The sequence below is a fragment of the Suricata suricatta genome, chromosome 4 (assembly GCF_006229205.1).
Source record: "Suricata suricatta isolate VVHF042 chromosome 4, meerkat_22Aug2017_6uvM2_HiC, whole genome shotgun sequence".
Taxonomy (NCBI): domain Eukaryota; kingdom Metazoa; phylum Chordata; class Mammalia; order Carnivora; family Herpestidae; genus Suricata; species Suricata suricatta.
This window is the reverse complement of record NC_043703.1, coordinates 19807064-19820600: the sequence shown is the minus strand read 5'-3', so window position 1 is coordinate 19820600 and position 13537 is coordinate 19807064. Positions and strand designations below refer to the sequence as shown.

At 33.3% G+C, this 13537-nt stretch overlaps 1 long non-coding RNA gene across 3 annotated transcripts in view; it reads right to left on the bottom strand.

Moving 5' to 3' along the window:
• LOC115290464 overlaps positions 1–13537 on the bottom strand; it is a 57803-nt gene that overhangs the window by 40730 nt on the left and 3536 nt on the right. For all 3 annotated transcript variants that reach the window (XR_003908115.1, XR_003908116.1, XR_003908117.1), the window contains exon 2: positions 5878–5978. This is a non-coding gene — a long non-coding RNA (uncharacterized LOC115290464). The remainder of the gene's footprint in view (positions 1–5877; positions 5979–13537) is intronic.

Sequence of the window (13537 nt, the reverse complement as noted above, 5' to 3'; positions counted from 1 at the left end):
TTTTCACATAAAAATCCGATCAATTCATATACTTGTAGTTTAGAGGAGGGTTATTTTATTTCTTTTTTTAAATGTTTGTTTATTTTGAGGGAGAGAGAGACAGACAGAGCATGAAGAAGGGAGGGTCAGAGAGAGGAGACACAGAATCGGAATCAGGCTCCAGGCTCTGAGCTGTCAGCACACAGCCTGACACAGGGCTCAAACTCACCAGCCTTGAGATCCTGACCTGAGCTGAAGTCGGAGGCTTAAGCAACTGAGCCACCCAGGCGCCCCTGGCAACTTTACTTCAAACAGGAGATCATGTTCTGAAGACTTACCCCATTATAATAATTGTAAATAAGATGAAATCAATGCTTATCACTGTATTCTATGTTTACTTATCTTTATGAAGAAACGAGATTATTTTTTAAAGAAAATAACAAACCAAAACAAACTAAAAATATAGAGTGTGTGTCAAAGGTAGTTACCAGGATTTCCTTTAATATAATAAACAGTACTGCACATAAGAATCTATTTATAAACCTCTCAATCTATTTAAAAAACCTCTCAAACCCAATTTCATACCACCTGGATAATTTCTCCTATTTCTCTCTTGCCAAAGTAGGTGTGTATGTGAATATGTGTGTGATGTATCTATTTTATGAGATAAAAAGGAAAAAAAGGGATGAGAAGTTCTAATTACTGGTTATAGGGAGTAAGGAAGAAAATAGTTCTCTATTTTGGCCATACTTGGATTCAAAGTAGAAAGTTTTTATGATCTGGGTTTTCTTCCTATCAAAGAATATAGCTAGCAATGGATGTAAGAGTGGTGACTGTACTTGGATCATGTCTGATTTTCTACAGAGTTCCCATTTTTAGTGGCTCAATCGTGTAAAGGAGAATTTTGTGGAGTATTAGAACATAACAAAACTATATGTGTGTGCATCCACGCACATGTGGGGGGGGTGTGGTCAGTAGTCCAACAACACTTCATTTTTTCCCCTTGAAAGCAAGGCCTAAATGCCTCTGAACTCTCTCTCCAGTGATGTTTTTACTTTGGCGGTAAATCATTGCCTTTCTTCCTGTCCTCCATATAGATTGGTGGTTCTCATTATAATTGACATATTTGCTGTATCTTATTTGGGGAAAGAAGTTTTTCTAATGTCAAGTATCAATTATTCTCATGGACAAATCTTGTCATCCTCTACAAATCTCAATTATTTTCCTAAAATACCTGCATTTAAAATTAAAATTTTAAAAAAACACATACCTTGGGCTTTCTTTTGTTTTTTTACCTAGTTGAAACTATTATTTTTTTATTTTTGTTTATGTTAATTATTATTAAGACAGAGAAAAACAGAGCATGAGAATGGGAGGCACAGAGAGAGGGAGACACAGAATCTGAACAGGCTCCAGGCTCTGAGCTGTCAGCACAGAGCCCCATGAGGGGCTTGAACCCACAAACTGTGAGATCTTGACCTGAGCCAAAGTCAGATGCTTAACTGACGCCCCAGAAATAATTATTAACCAATATTTAGCGGAGAACGCTACAGGTGAATGTTAAATCTGTTCACATTTGCTCTTCTGTTAAAATGTGATCTTAAAACACAAACAAATGTAATATAAGTAATTATATTCAGTTATGTATCATCTAAACAATGGAACTAGGGGTCAAATCTTGTGATCTTTGAAAATATGTTTCATGTAATTTATATTGTAGCTATCAAATAAATTCCCAAGTTAAAAAAAGCTTTAATGTAGTTCACACTTTTCAAGTTAAAAAATAAAGGTGACTTAGAAATTGTATGTGAACATCTCTTTCTTTTTCACTCTTTCTCTCTGCATATGTGCGCGCACACAGCACCTTTTTTTGTAATTGTGATTGCCTACTTAAACTTAATCTAATCTCTCCCTTGTCATTAATTATATTTAATGTATTCATATATGCCATTTGTTCTAAGTACTTAAGTATTAACCTAGATTAAATACATTGTCTTTTTTATAATAGCTACTCTAAATTAATGAGTTCTCTGTCACAAACATGCGAACTCAAGTTGGACTGGAATTGATTTAATTAATGAATGGAACAAGATAGTTTTTCTCTTCCTCTTACACAAATAAAACCTGATTTTCCTAAATAACATGCCTCTGGCTAACGTGGGAGAGAAGGACTTCATTTTATCCTTGACTGATAGATGCGCTGTATTATTGGAAGACATAGCAAAGAAAAGCAAACTTCTTTGTATAACTTTATTGTGAAAGCCCATGATTTAGAGACTAATACAGTAGAGCTTATTGTACAACTTATTGTGAAATTTCATGATTTATTATGCAGTTCTCAGCAGCTTACTGAGTGTCCCCATTGTCACACTTCATGATTTACTGAGCCTTACAAAAGAGCTTATCACACAACTTGCTAGTGAGATTCTGATTTACTGTGAAATAGTTGCTCCAATCTGTTTCTACAATGGGAAGTTTATCGAATGTTTCCTAATTATAGACAAGTCTCATCAGACACTTCATTTTCAAAGCGAGTAATATCTCTAAGAAAGCTTTGAATACGTCTTTTGCAAGTGGAAAATTTCTCCCCTCAAAATGATCATTTATTCTAATTTCTGGAAGCTTTCAAGTCTGTTAGCCAGCCCTAAGAAAATGAAAGGCTGTTTCAACTTTATTTAATAATGTACCACGATAACACATCGATTGATGACACAGTCATTTTCAAAAGGCTAAAGCTCAATTTCTCTAAAAACAACAAAGTCGTTATCTTTGAAAGAATTGTTTCTAATTATCTTTGTAAGAATTGCTTTATCTGTTTCTTCCTCTCTTATCATTAATGAAAGTCTTAAATACATGTGTTCCTATTTGTGTCAGGCTTTTGGGGTTTTTTTTGGTTTGTTTTTTTGTTTGTTTGTTTGGTTTTTTAGGGTTTTTTTTTTTTGCCTCAAATAGATGAAGACATGTTAAAACATGAAATGACTTTTTGATTTGTAAACTTTTTTTTAAGTTATTTTTCAACATTACATAAGCTTAATAGCCATTAATTATCTTTAATGAGGAACATGTGATTATTAAAAGAATCTACAGTCCTGATGTTTAATTTCACTTATCTGAAAACTGAACTATGCAAATGTGGCTTATTTCAGTTAGGCCATGCATATGCATTGATGCAAAAGTCATTAAGTGAGGATGGTATCAAATTATGGAAATAAGTATATGCCCAAATATAATGTCACTCATAGTTTGTGGAATTCCCCCAGGCCCCATGCAAGATGCAGAGGCATATTTTTAAACATGTATGTGACTACTAGGAGAAAGTATTAGATTTTTGAGCTGTAGGGAGTAAAGAGAAAAGGTGAGATCTTTGAGGAAATTTATAGCTAGGAATAAAAGAAGTAAAACCACTAACGGACAAATACATTTCAGACAAGGGAATAGTGTCTTTTTCCACTGAAACTGGGATAAATTTGCTGTTTTTGTTCCTTCTAACCCTCGTAGTCAGTGAGCAATTTTATGCAAAGTTCCAAAATTTATTATACAATACTGCTGATTGTCTGGCAGGTAAATTTGAAAAAAAAATAAAAATAAAAAGGAAACCAAAACAATCAGATCCGAAGAACAGCATCGCAAACAGTTAATGGAATAACTTCCCCCAAAACAAAATCAGTAGACTAATTACATAAGATATAGATACTATTAATTAATGATGGTGTGGAATCTATAATCGCAATATGTAGTGAAAAGAGTTAGTATATAAAATAAAAATGGATATATTAAAGAGAGAGGCAATTTAGTTTAATTTGTAGGAATTTGAACATATGACACCAGAACCCTACCCAGTAAAACTTAAAGAGAGCTAAGTTAAAAACACAAGATGCAGACCCTTTGAAATGCATGTGGGTGAGGCAGCCACCAAGAAACCAGAAGGCCAGAAGGCAGGCACAAGGGTGAAGTACTGACCAACACCATGTCTGTGATCTTTTCTCAATCCCTAATGAGAATGTAAGTGTGGCTAACAACCCAATCATGGCCACATATGATATGTAGGAATTTTTCCTACTAAAATGCTTATCAAAGCTACTTAGAATGCATATATGCTTTTATTATTTTGAAACTTTCTTTTTTACTTGACATAACAAGTAAGGGAACTTTCATTCCCTCAAAACATGCATACACATGCAAACACATATTAGCACATACTTTCACACACACATTCTCACACAGTTTCTCAAAGAGAAACATTTAGAATGTGAGTTTGGTGGTTGGATTTCACAAACTTAGCTAAATGTGGGAGCAAGGGAGGAGGGACAGTCATTTATTCTACTTCGTTTCTCTACACTCCCTGGAGCTGAAAGTCTGAAAGGAGCTGATATGCAGAGTACTCTTTCTCGACTTGCTACAGTATCTAATACAGAACCAAAGAACAATTTTAGGAGTGTTTTGAGCAAGAGATACATATGTTACACAGGTCAAACATTTTAAACCATCTAAAATGTAATTGCATTTGAACTAGAGCCTGTCTAGTTTCCGCCGCCTCGCTCATCTTACAGCATCACATCCAATATGGATGCTGTCAAAGAACACCCCAACGTGATACCAGTACATGATTCATCCGTTGTAAACTGTGTCCTGAATATTGCTCATCCAATGCCAGTCATAGAAAAATGGCTCCAGTATGGGTTTGCTGGTACTGTGTTTCTTTAACAAACCTTTCAGAAATTGTTTTGTAATTTCAAATAATTGTGAATATAAAAGCAGACTCAGTAGTAGTCTGTTTATAACGAAAATGAAGGCCTCGAGGGAATCACACACTCAGCACTCAAGTGGTATATTGGAAAACTAATGCTATTATTGCAACAGCAAACATAGTCAACTGCATAACTATCTTTTTATCTCATTTGAAATGTGAGCAGTGCTCTATGTCATGGATTTTACAAGTGCATTATTTTCTCTCACAGCAGAGAAACCATGTAAAGGCCTACAACTTTAAAAGCTTTGCTAGACTTGTACTGATAGGTTATGCATTATTAGATGTATATTAGAGAAGCATGTTTTCATGAAAAGAAGTATTCTATTCAGCAGAAATGTGCTCTGGTTCTCAGACTCTACACGATGCTTGGCTTCCTGTGGTAGGCTTTGTAGCCAATTTGTTGGATACTTTCCAAGAACAGTCAAAATGAAACCTGAGGTTGCAGCATTTTAATATCTCCTTGAACCTAAGCATTGCTGGAGTTCTCAGAAATCTGCAAATTCACCAGCTCTCATGTGGGCCTTTGCAGAGTGTTGGTAGTTAATAAATTATTGCCTAGCAGTCAACTTTGCAGTATTATGGCCACAGTTTATTTTATAAACTTTATCAGATGTTGAAGGAAATATTAATCCCCACTATGTGCTCAATTCAGTTTTAAGATTTTATCTCAACAGAAATATGATCACACGTGTCTTAAAAAAGTCATCTGAATCTACCTCTGAGAAGAAGGAAGTTTAACCAATAGAGTAGTCAGAAGTACATGTAAAGCTTTTTTTTTTTTTATAAATGCTGTGGACTTTATATATTATCTGAAAATCAGTAATCAAGTACATAATTCAATCTCTGATTTTACTATTGAGAGCCCTGACTGCATAACCTAACAAAATAACATTTGGTGAAGGAACAAAAGTTTCTACAACTGTGTAAAGGGATATATTCTCTAATTTAAAAAAACGTTTGCCCTTTTGGATTTTACTAATTCAGTTACATTGCAAAGAAAGTCCTGACACGTAGTTTCTTCAGATAGGATAGCATCATCCATATTGCCCATAATTAAACGGATATGTGGATGATAGTGACCTTTGACCCAGAAAATGAGTCAGGGTAACAGATATTTCCTCAAGCATTTACTATTGTCATGTTCTGACCTAGACTTTTGCATGCAGGTGTCTTCACTCCAGTAGCTCCTCTTTGAAGTGGTCATCCTTTGTTTTATTCATCACTCTAGCTTTGTGATCTGGACCCTTTCCTAGAATATATGAAAAAGTAAATAATTAGATGTGAGATAGATAGATAGATAGATAATAGATAGATGATAGATAGATAGATAGATAGATAGATGATAGATATTAAACTAAATATTTCAGTGAATGGATGATTTACATTGTTTGGTCTTCAGAAGACACCCACCCCAAGTCAAATATTTTATCCAAAATATTACAAACAAACTAACACTGAGCGTTTTGTTCCAGGACAATTTCACAGTAAATGTCAATCCAAGTTATAGATTATTAAGCCAAACCTTGGTAATATATGATCTTTTTTAAAAACATACTTCTTTTCTATGGTTATTTTTTACACAAGTGGCATGTGAATATATTCTACTTTAATAAAATATTCACAGATACGATTACAGTTTATTTGGCAACATCTTTAGTCTTAGCCCCTATCATATCTATAAGCCATATATAAGCCATAGTCTATGCTTTAAGTATTACTGTGTCATTTTATATGAGAGGGAGACAGAGAAAGAGAGAACCATGGAAAAGAAAACATTCTAAAAGTTGTCAAGTTTACAAAGTTAGAAAGTAGTAAACCTGGGACTTGAACTTAATGAAATCTGTTCCAGAGCCTATGCTTTAAGTGACTATGGTCATTATGCTGGACTGCCTGTCGGTAAACTAGCTTTTCAAAAAGTTTTGGTAGATAGCCAATAGTCAATGTTATTATACTAATGAATAAACACCAAAGAGGGGTGAGAATAAACATCATGATTAGAATACACAACACACACACACACACACACACACACACACACACACACACACACACAAAGGGATCTGGACAGTGCTGAAAAATAATTATATATGTTTTGAAAGAATGATTAATTGATTAGAAAATCATCAACAAAATATTAGCCAATCAAATACAGCATCATATAAATAGGATTATACAACATGGCCAAGTGAGATTTTTTTCAGTTATGCAAGACTTTTTCAACAGTTGAAAATTAAAGTAATAGTAGAGTGAAGAAGAATAATCATATAGTCTTATCAAGTCAAATAGAACAAATTACTACACACATTGATGATAAAAATCTTTCTGAAAATTTAGAAACACTGGGAACTTCTTTAATTTTATGAAATGTATTTCCAAAACTTCTACAGCTAACACCATACTTAATGGTGAAAGTAAATGGCTTCCTCAGGGAACACGGAATGGCTGTGGGCTTTTGCCACTCTTCAACATAGTACTAGACATTCAAACCACTACAAGTAAGGAATGAAGAAATAAAATTCATACAGATTGGAATGGAGGAAATGAGAACTCTCCTTTTGCAGATGTTATAATTGTTTATATAGACAATGCCAAAGAATTCACTTGTGCATGCACACAAACACACACACACACAAACACACACGTGCACACATGCACACACATACATGCAGTCTCCTAGAATTAGCAAATGAGGTATGTAAAGACACCAGATACATTGTTGAAAGAAAAAATGTTAAAGATAGCTCCTATACCAGAATTAGAGCTATGCAGTACTGGTGGAGGAAATTTGGCGAAGGATATATGGATAGTCTCTCTATTTGTTTATTCACAACAGTATGCAAATCTGTAATTATATGCTAAAGAGGGATAAATAGATAAGTGCTACCCCCACCAATAATTTAAGTTCATTCAGTATTTGACCATCGTATTTCAGGTAACTACTACATTTTGTTCTCTAAAAAATGAACATTGCTCTATTTGGTGCCTATTTTTCTTTTTTTCTCTCAAATGTCTTTATGAGTTGGTGTATATAGTAAAATTATCATAACTATGTGAGGTGAATGACACCATTTTTTATCTTTGGTTGAAAATCAATTATATCTTGCTGTTGAATGGACCTTAAGCTTTATTTATTTTCATTCTAAAATAATTCTGAAATGAAGCCAAGTTTTGATGAGACGTTCTCTAAAGTTATTACATATTACATTGAAATTCATTCATCACAAAAGATTTATAAAGTTTATGTTACCAATATCCTTAGAAAATGTGACTTAAGTGATTCCTACTCTTAAAACATTTACAGTGTTGTTTGTGCTATGTTATGTTATTTCAAGCGGTGATTCTAATTCTGGATACAGGGGAATGTCATGGCTATGTATGGTTTTGTGAATGAGTGATTCACAGTCTTAGGACATTGGTGTGTTTTGAAGGCAAATGATAAAGCTAATTTCAAATGTAAGAGGAAAATCATATGTCCAAAATATGTTTACTATTTCTTAGTTTTATTAGGGATAAGTTCTATCAAAGTAGTTGAAATTTACTTATCTCTGAATGAAATAAAGAAATTAGGTTTAAAAAATAAATTAAAAAATGCTACATGATTATATGTTTGATCAAAAGTCATAAACCATTTTGTTATTTTTTTTGGTTCAAAGATACTCTGTAATTTGCATTGCAATTGTTTTACTGTGAATTGGAAGGTAGAATGCATCTTTCTGTGTTATCATCATGTGCATATGTATAGAAATCAACTGTGATTTTTCAGTAATATCTCATGTAGCAAGTTTGAACAGAATTTTATTTATGATGAATTCTGTAATCACCTGCATCGATGATTACACTTAATATTTTTTTAAATATTAAAGTAATAAATAGTATAAAATATAGATTATATTGTCTTAAATATATTTATATTTATATTTTCTTAAATATATTTATAAAATAGTATAAAATGCATAGATTGCATTTAATATTTTTTTAATAAGGTAATAAATAGTATAAAATAAATCATTATATTTTCTTAATGACCAGGTAAAACATTTCTCCCAAGTATGAAAATAATTTTGAGTTATAATGAAACTGCATTTTTCTCTTGCTCACATACGTGTATCATGGTCCTTAAACTATACATTTCTCTATACATTTCTACATGAATCAATTTCAAGATATATGAAGAAATTTTGCAAAAAAACACAAAGCAAAAAACTGATTATGCAATTGGAAGTTATTAACCTAATTCAGTGGACCAGTACAAAAAAATTATAGGTAGCTTATGTAACTTAAGAAACTTGAGAAGCCAACTCACTTCCCTCAAATAGCTTCTCCTCAGCAAATTTCAGTCCCTTGTATCTATTTGAAAGTAGAATTTTTATCTTTAGTTAACTGGTGCTTTTTTAGCTAGATACATTTTGACATTACACTGCAAATACCAGAGCATTAGCATAACATTAGACAAGGAAGGGCCCTTTGGGGAAAAGCTAGGGCCCTCAGCTATGGTAGAAAGAGAGAGAGAGATTCAAAGTTAACCCTTAGGACTCTTGTGTGCCAGGTACTGGCTGAGTGCCAGAGCAATGTACCAGAGACAAGATAGGTCCTATTCATTAATCTCCTTAAACATGATGGACTGCTATTAAATTCAGAATAAAAACGGAAAAGAAAAACAAATCAAACAAACAAAAAAACAACAAAAAGCCACTGTAGAAACCGTAGAATGTAAAGCAGAATTTAAGTAAATTTACAAATTAACTGCTCTGATTTCTGTGAATTTTAAAATTAATTCTCACCACAAAATGAGGCTAGTGAATGGAAGACCAATAACACTTGACAGGAACTAGCTATTAAATGATCCAAATTAAATTATTTAAAATCATTATATCCACACAAAGCCCATGAAGTAAAATAAGCATGAGCATGTTGTTTTGATCAATATAGAAAGAGGCAAACTGACAAGTTTTCTCATGCATTTGGGCAATAATTCCCAACCTTTGAGTAGACAACATGATGTAAGAAAGGGTTGGATTTTTTTTTCCATCTGTGCTGGATAAATTTTCTCTGTAAACATAATGCTTTGTTAATAATGTGGTCCTAAAATTCTGTTTCAGTAATATATTCTAAATGGGGAATTAAAATAATAACAAAGATAGCATCTTTTTAAAGTCCAAATCTCTAGGTTAAAGTGAAATCTAAATTAAGTGTTTCAGATTATCCTGAGGCAAATGATTGCATGGACAAAAATTTTCTGGTTAGAAGAGTCTAGATTTAATCACTTGCAAGTGTTAGAGACACTCTTAAAGAAGATAAAGACAAGTCACAAAGAGTCAAAGGACATTTTATCCTGTCCCGTTTCTCAGCTATTGTGTTTTTCTTGACTAATACAGACACACACACAGCAAAAATTTTCAATCTCATTCTTGACTTGGTAAGGCTTAAAAGATGTTCTCTTCTTCTGTGTGAAGTAACACCTTAAATTCCAGAACTGGGAATTTCATGAATTAATTAAAACATGAATACTCCTTTATGGGAATAATAACATCTGTATAAGACTAATAATAGTCTTTTGGAAATTTGAGTTGATAAATCACTTAGGTACATTCTATAATGCGCAGTTAAAGTGTAAGGACGCAGGTCTGAATCAAACTGACTCTAATCATTAGACAATAGAAGGGCACACGTTGCCCAAGGCAGGAGGGACCACCCTTGTAACACCCAATCAGGAAAGGCCAGCTAACACCCTTAACATTTCTAAGGGCAGGCCTAGAGATAGAAGCTACACCCTACAGTCCTGGGTCCTGGGTCCACTCTGTAATTGGTTAACACTCTAAGTGTCGTGAATGGGTCCCGCCAAAAGTAAGGAATACTCTAGGCAATGTGAATGGTTAAACCTGCTGTCAATAATATTGTATAATACTGATTGGATCACTCTACCTGTGTCAGAATTTCCTGTAACTCCCCTTTCCCAAGTCCATAAAGGCCCTGCCCCGCCTTTGTTCTGGGCTCTCCTCATGGATCCACTGCGTTGGTGAAGTCTGTGAGCCTGAGCTTATAAGCCCGTAATAATAAAGCCCTTTGCTTTTGCATGCGTGACTCGGTCTCCCTGGCGGTTTCTGGTTTTGGGGGACGATATTACAAACGCAGTGGTTTATCGGGTGTTAAACTATGGCACATGATCAGCACTCAAAACTAAGTCTTCTACTAGATACATGCTTTTCACCTGGATTCTTGAAATGTTTTATTGTGGGATAAAACACTTGGAAAAACACATAGAATATAACTCTACAATTTAGGCAGCAGATTATAAAGCATACATCCATGTAAGTATCATTGGGTCAAAAGCTTACCTTTATGTGTCTTGTCAGTTACAACTCATCTTTCCTCTTCTTAGTAACTACTATGACAGATATATTTTTAACATGTAGTTCATCTAAGAATAATGTCACCTGGAGACATGTACTTTCAAATAATATATATAAATATGAATTGCAAACTAAATTCTAACAGGCTCTTAGAGGCTAAATTACCACTATTACATCATTTTATAATCTAGACACATTCTAAAGAAACTATTATTTATCCCATTGAACCATGATGACATTGAAATTGTTTTCCATAAAATACCATAATTTAAAGAGTAGTTAATTTTAGAACCACATCTGAAATCTGTTCTTCACGTCTTTCCCACCCATGTTTATTCCCTGACAAACTAGAAAGAAAGATTGTAAAAAGAAACTGAATTAGAATACAAAAGAATGGTAACCTTCCAAGGTAGGGTATCAGTTCAGCTTTGTGTACTGGGCAAATCAGGTAACCGTTCTTGAATATGGACAGTGAGTACTAACTGTGATGACATATATCAAATTAAATTGAGTAATTAGAAATGCTATGATATGGATTACTTTTTTAAAAAACTGAAATTCTAATCATGACACAAAATAGATAACGATTGTAATGATAATGGTGATAATAACTATCATTTACCATATGTTTATTATTGTCAAACACACTAAATACTGTGCATATAGTTTCTGATTTAACTCTTGTATTGATTTGGTGGTAGAGCCAATAATGAAATCCAAATGCCCTTTATCCAGAGACCCTGCTCTTATCAACTCCCCCAAACCTATACATACAAACACACAAGTCTTCATAATAAAGTGAGAAAAACTCAATATGATTTAATTTTAAAGTTAAGATAATGATACATACTGTGTATGTGTCCACAAATATGAATTTTAATGTGAAAAGCCACCTTTTCTGGTTTATTAACTAAATTAAATATTTCAGTCATTTAAAACGTTGACACACGGGTAGCATGCGGAAAAGTTTTGGGAAACAAAAGAAATGAAAACATTAAGTGATATGGAGCTGTACATCTTTATTAAAATATTAAATATTACTGTGATAGACATGTCATATTTCATGTTGTTTTATTTCAAAGATTCCTTTTTCAATATAATCTGAGTGATTTAATTATATTTACATGTGCATTTTGTCTCTAGATTTATGTAAGGCTTTGTTGACAAAGTATCAGAAAAACATACACGACAGAGTAAGCTACTGAAAATGCAAACAGGAAGCATATTCCTTGCATTTATAAGTTTATAGAATGTTTAATCTTGATAAGAATGATCTATATACAATCATATATAAATATTTCTGTTTTATTTTATTAAAATGAAATATGACTCAAATGAGTATTCAAAACTAATTGTTGAAATTGTTTTCTTAAGGACTCATTTAGTCGCTTTTATAAGCTATTTAAACACAAATTGATTATCTACATTTAATCTAGTTAGTCTATCTGCTAATATTCTTATCTTTTAATATTATCCATAATAATTCTATATTTTCCTCCTTTCTTTTTTTACTTCCGACCCTCTTCCTTCCTTCTTTCCTTCTTTTCTTTCTTTCCTCCCTCCTTCCTTCCTTTCTTCCTTCCTTTCTCTATATGGATAGAACATGACGGTCAAACTTAATTTAATTAGTGAGAATTGTAAAACCAGGTAATGTTAACTATCACAGTGATTTGATGTAAAATTTAACAATATTGGACTATATACAAAATAACTATAAAAATAAATATATGATATTGATGTTTTTCTCTAAATAGTAAGATTACTTTGTGAATTTAGAAATATAATTTCTTCAGGAACACTTAAAATTAGGGGAAAATGTTTATCATTTATTTTTATTTTCCTTCATTATATTTTTAGTGATAATGTTTTTATAACTCTTTTTTTAAATGTTGATTTATCTTAGAGAGAGAAAGAGACAGAGTGTGAGCAGGGAAGGGGCAAGGAGGGAGGGAGACACATTATATGAAGCAGGCTCCAAGCCTGAGCTGTCAGCACAGACCCTGACTCAGGGCTCGAACTGATGAACTGCAAGATCATGACCCTTTAAGCTACAGTCAGACACTTAACCAACTGAGCCATCCAGAAGCCCCTCTAGTGATAATGTCTGAACATTTGAAAATTTCTTTACACATTTCTTCTAAAGACAGACTTGGCCGCCATGTTTGAGATAGATATGATGATGGCCTCTTTTCACATAACTCTACCCTGCTGAGTGAGATGTGAGCAATAAGAACATTCATCTTCTCTTTCTGGTCAAAAGGTTTAAGTTACATGGACTGTTCTTTTTTGTCTATTTGAACCATGGGAGAGTGAAAGATATATTGAACAATTTAGAATCTACACTTGGGTTAAAATTAAGAATTTTTCCTAAGGCTGTGGGGTGGCTGTGGGGTGGGACAGAGAGAGAGCGGGAGAGAAAAACCTGGCCAAGCTCCACCCTGTCAGCATAGACACCTAC